This window comes from Mytilus trossulus, unplaced genomic scaffold (assembly GCF_036588685.1).
Source record: "Mytilus trossulus isolate FHL-02 unplaced genomic scaffold, PNRI_Mtr1.1.1.hap1 h1tg000522l__unscaffolded, whole genome shotgun sequence".
Lineage (NCBI taxonomy): Eukaryota > Metazoa > Mollusca > Bivalvia > Mytilida > Mytilidae > Mytilus > Mytilus trossulus.
Genome location: NW_026963387.1, coordinates 22501 through 27500, shown reverse-complemented (window position 1 = coordinate 27500; position 5000 = coordinate 22501). Strand labels below are relative to the sequence as shown.

The following is a 5000-nucleotide window of genomic DNA, read 5'->3' as shown; positions in this document are numbered from 1 at the left end:
CCTGTTTTGAAGTTATATTTTTCTATTGGATTTGGATATTACCAGCCGGAATAGTTAAAAACGCTTTCATAACAGTAATGTAAGTTTTATTACTGACATTTTTGCAAAAATAATGCCTTAATTTGATATTTGAGTGAACTTTACTTCTTCATGTGTAAATATTGAGGTACGAAGAAGGGATATTGTAATGGAGAAATTACCAAAACCATTAGCTGCGCTTATTAACAGTATTGTAGACGAATATGAACATTTTAATTGGAATTCGAATTACTTTGGTGATAAAATGAGAATTTCGTTGATTTGGACCAGAGGTGAATATGTGAATACAAACAAAGGTGTAAAACACAAGTCGAAATCAAGTAAAGCCAGGGACACTAAACGGTTAAAAACGTGGCAAGATAAGAAAGAAAATTTACATAACGACGATGATATAGATACTAGTGATATAGATACTGATAGTTCAGAGGAAGATATGAGCGAATCAAGTGATGAAAATCAACAAATCGACAAGGTAGATATCCCGCTGGTAGCCCCCGAAAAAGTAAACATTAGACCGGTTACGAAAATTACTCACCCGGTACGAGTGTCTATTAATAAGTCAATCAATAAAAACAATCATGAATCGCCACCAGAAAAAAGAGTGTGTCGTAGTTCGATATATGGAACGAGTGTGGAAGTTCAAAAACAAAGTGTACACACAAATATAAAGGAATGTGAACATGTAGAAATAGATGACGAAATAAAAACAGTCGCATCTAAATCGATAATAACCGGGAACAGTCCATGTAATGACAGCCACTATCAGAAAATAGTGTTTAATAGACGACCAGAAGGTGATCTCGTGTTAGGAAAAATTAAAAAGAGAGATACAATAGTTATTTGTAATACAACAAAGAAGAAAATAAATCATGTGAATCTTGATACGAACAAATCAGGTTATGAAGACACAATGTATTATATTAATAGATATAAAGATTTGAGAAAAACGGACGATGAAGAAATAAGTAGTTATGTTTTTCATGTTCCGAAATTAGAAAGATACGCGGAAGTTCACAAACTTTGTCCGTGGTGTTTTTTGGAATGAACAGTTATTTGGGGGAAAACCAAGATCCGTTTCATGCGTGAATTAACTCTTTAATTATATTGTTTATTATGTATCAAAACTTAGGTTTGGAAACCAACCTATTTTTGTTAGGACTTAAAAATATTAGTTAAATATAACATTTGCGTATGCTAACATTTTGTGTATTTTTTTCTTGTAATAGTTCAAAGGCTATTTTATTGTTTTATATATAAAAAAGAAAATATAAAAAAAGGAAGTATATTCATACAATTAGTTTATCATAGGATAGATTGATTAAAAAAGTGACATTAATATAATCAGTTTGGTATATGAGAATTTGATGACTTAGAGTAAATGAGCGATTTGTTGAATTGAGTAAATGAGCGAGCTGTTGACTTAGAGTAAATGAGCGATTTGTTGTTGTTGTTTTTTTCTTTTCAGGGAAAAATGACAATAATTGACATAAATGTTTGATATATGTGTAATTGTAATCTGTGATATGTATATAGAAGTGAGATTATAATAAAGATAAAAAAAAAAGCACTCTGGACTTTGAATCCAGCGATCCGAGTTCAAATCTCGGTGGAACCTGACTTACTTTTTAGTCGTTGTGACTCACATTTCTTTTATAAACAACTTTATGTAGTCTTCATTATTGTCTTGGCAGTTTGTCTATTGTCTGCGTCACGTTAATTAATTGGGTTTAGTTTGCCTTATTTTCTCATTTATTTCATATATTAGACATTGTTTTTCAACATTTACATACTTGAAATATCCACGTATATGGTGAAATTGCACTGTCAGTGGTATATCAATGTAATAGATAAGTACATGAAACTTAATCATGTTAAGCTATCCGTCTCTTTTCCTATTTCGCCATGGCAAATTATAGCTCCATCACTGAACAAGTTTCCAATGTTTATTGAACTTTCTGATTAAGTTTGTAAAAATATTACTTATACGGCAGAAAAAGCTTAGGTTCCACCGAGATTTGAACTCGGATCGCTGGATTCAGAGTCCAGAGTGCTAACCATTACACCATGGAACCTGTTAACAAAACTATAGAAATGTATGTACTTAACAGTGATCAACTCAAAATCCTGCCAAACATTTTCTTCGGAATTTTATATAAATACGGGTATGCATTTTAGTTGGCAAGTAACGTATTATTTCTATCGGCCGAAATAAACTCATGTATACCGACACTTTCACCCACTAAGATTGAAACAGTCGCAAAGCAGTTAGCTTGGTTGTAGAGTAATGCACCCAGGCGTATAATCTGATATCTAGTGTGTTTATACGGTAACGATTAGAAAGAAAGTTGAAAAAAGTAAGAAAATGATAAATCGGTACGTCCCGTATGTACATATAGATATAAATTCTCTATAATATGTCATAGGGTTCCATGGTGTAATGGTTAGCACTCTGGACTTTGAATCCAGCGATAATAAAGATAAAAAAAAAAAGCACTCTGGACTTTGAATCCAGCGATCCGAGTTCAAATCTCGGTGGAACCTGACTTACTTTTTAGTCGTTGTGACTCACATTTCTTTTATAAACAACTTTATGTAGTCTTCATTATTGTCTTGGCAGTTTGTCTATTGTCTGCGTCACGTTAATTAATTGGGTTTAGTTTGCCTTATTTTCTCATTTATTTCATATATTAGACATTGTTTTTCAACATTTACATACTTGAAATATCCACGTATATGGTGAAATTGCACTGTCAGTGGTATATCAATGTAATAGATAAGTACATGAAACTTAATCATGTTAAGCTATCCGTCTCTTTTCCTATTTCGCCATGGCAAATTATAGCTCCATCACTGAACAAGTTTCCAATGTTTATTGAACTTTCTGATTAAGTTTGTAAAAATATTACTTATACGGCAGAAAAAGCTTAGGTTCCACCGAGATTTGAACTCGGATCGCTGGATTCAGAGTCCAGAGTGCTAACCATTACACCATGGAACCTGTTAACAAAACTATAGAAATGTATGTACTTAACAGTGATCAACTCAAAATCCTGCCAAACATTTTCTTCGGAATATTATATAAATACGGGTATGCATTTTAGTTGGCAAGTAACGTATTATTTCTATCGGCCGAAATAAACTCATGTATACCGACACTTTCACCCACTAAGATTGAAACAGTCGCAAAGCAGTTAGCTTGGTTGTAGAGTAATGCACCCAGGCGTATAATCTGATATCTAGTGTGTTTATACGGTAACGATTAGAAAGAAAGTTGAAAAAAGTAAGAAAATGATAAATCGGTACGTCCCGTATGTACATATAGATATAAATTCTCTATAATATGTCATAGGGTTCCATGGTGTAATGGTTAGCACTCTGGACTTTGAATCCAGCGATCCGAGTTCAAATCTCGGTGGAACCTGACTTACTTTTTAGTCGTTGTGACTCACATTTCTTTCCGGGAGAGTCGAGTGCACCTTACATTGATATAGACGTATAATTTATTGCTCCTGTTATTGTGTTATTATTTCTATAGGATTTGGATATTACCAGCCGGATTTAGTAAATATAACTATTATAACAGTAATGTAAGTTAAATTACTGACATTTTTGAAAATTATTTTGCGTTTTATAGTTGTTTTGTGAACTTTACTATTCTTCTTGTGAAAATTGAGGTGCCTATCAGGGAAATCATAATGGAAAAATTGCCGAAGCCTTTAGTCGCCTTAATTAACAGTATTATTGATGAATATGAGCAACTGACATGGAACTCTCATTATTTAGGTGACAGAATGCGTATTTCATTGGTTTGGACAAGGGGTGATTTAGTACACGTCAATAGGGGAGTGAAACATAAGTCAAGATCAAATAGAGAGAGAGACAATAAAAGGATGAAAACATGGAAGGAAAGAGCAGAAAGTACTAATAATGACGTTGATAAGACATGTAATAGCGATAATCGGGATAACTCAGAGGTGTTAATGGACTCGGAAGTTGAATCACAATACGATGGTCATGTAGATCTCCCACTAGTAGCCCCCGAGCAGATAAACATTACACCTATATTGAAAGTTGTTCAACCGGTTAGTGTATCACTGGACAAAACAAATGAGGACAATGAATTAACGAAAAGAACAGTGTGTAACGGTTCGATGATTAAAAGGAATGTATACACCGAAGTTGGCAATATAGAAAATAAAGAAAAGGACGGAATAAAAACTTTAGATCCGAAATTGATAATTACTGGGAACAATCTTGGTACAGACAGTCATTATCACAAAATTGTATTTAATAGACGATTTGACGGAAGCTGCATAATAGGAAAAGTGAAAAACAGAGACACCGTAGTTATGTGTAGTATGGCGACACGAGAAATCAGACATGTAAATTTGGACAGCGAGAAATCGGACTTTGAAATCGCAATGCATTGTGTAAATCGATTTAATGACGTAAGAAAATGGGACACTTGTGACATTGATTGTTACGTTCGTGATATTCCAAGGATGGAAAGATACGCGGAGAAATATAGACTGTGTTCATAATGTTTCAATGAATAAACAGTTAAGATGGAAAATAATATATGTTTATACACGAAAAATTTATTAATTTATTGTTGTGCCGGTGAATCAAAATTCAGGTCTGGAAACCAGCCGTTTTTTATGTATCACATGGAAAATACATTAAAATAGAATATTTGCGTATGTTAACATTTAGGGTTTTTTTTTTTTTCTTGAACTGTTTCAAATGTTGTTTTTATTGTTTTATATAAAAAAAAAAATAAAGAAAAAAAAAAAATAAAGAAAAAGTTTTATAATCTGACAGTGAATTCGAAGTTAGTGGAAAATATTTCACGCAATATTGTTATATAAAATGTCGAATGTTATCATTTCAGAGACAGGACAATAAGTTATATGAATGTTTTCATTTATATGTGTATTTTCAAACTGTGATATGTATATATG

At 32.7% G+C, this 5000-nt stretch overlaps 3 non-coding genes across 3 annotated transcripts; 1 reads left to right on the top strand and 2 right to left on the bottom strand.

Moving 5' to 3' along the window:
• Positions 1 to 2039: 2039 nt before the first annotated feature.
• Trnaq-cug (transfer RNA glutamine (anticodon CUG)) lies at positions 2040 to 2111 on the bottom strand. The gene has a single exon. It is a non-coding gene; the product is annotated as a tRNA-Gln (tRNA).
• Positions 2112 to 2965: 854 nt separating this feature from the next.
• Positions 2966 to 3037, bottom strand: Trnaq-cug (transfer RNA glutamine (anticodon CUG)). The gene has a single exon. It is a non-coding gene; the product is annotated as a tRNA-Gln (tRNA).
• Positions 3038 to 3388: 351 nt separating this feature from the next.
• Trnaq-uug (transfer RNA glutamine (anticodon UUG)) lies at positions 3389 to 3460 on the top strand. Its single transcript has one exon. It is a non-coding gene; the product is annotated as a tRNA-Gln (tRNA).
• Positions 3461 to 5000: the final 1540 nt, after the last annotated feature.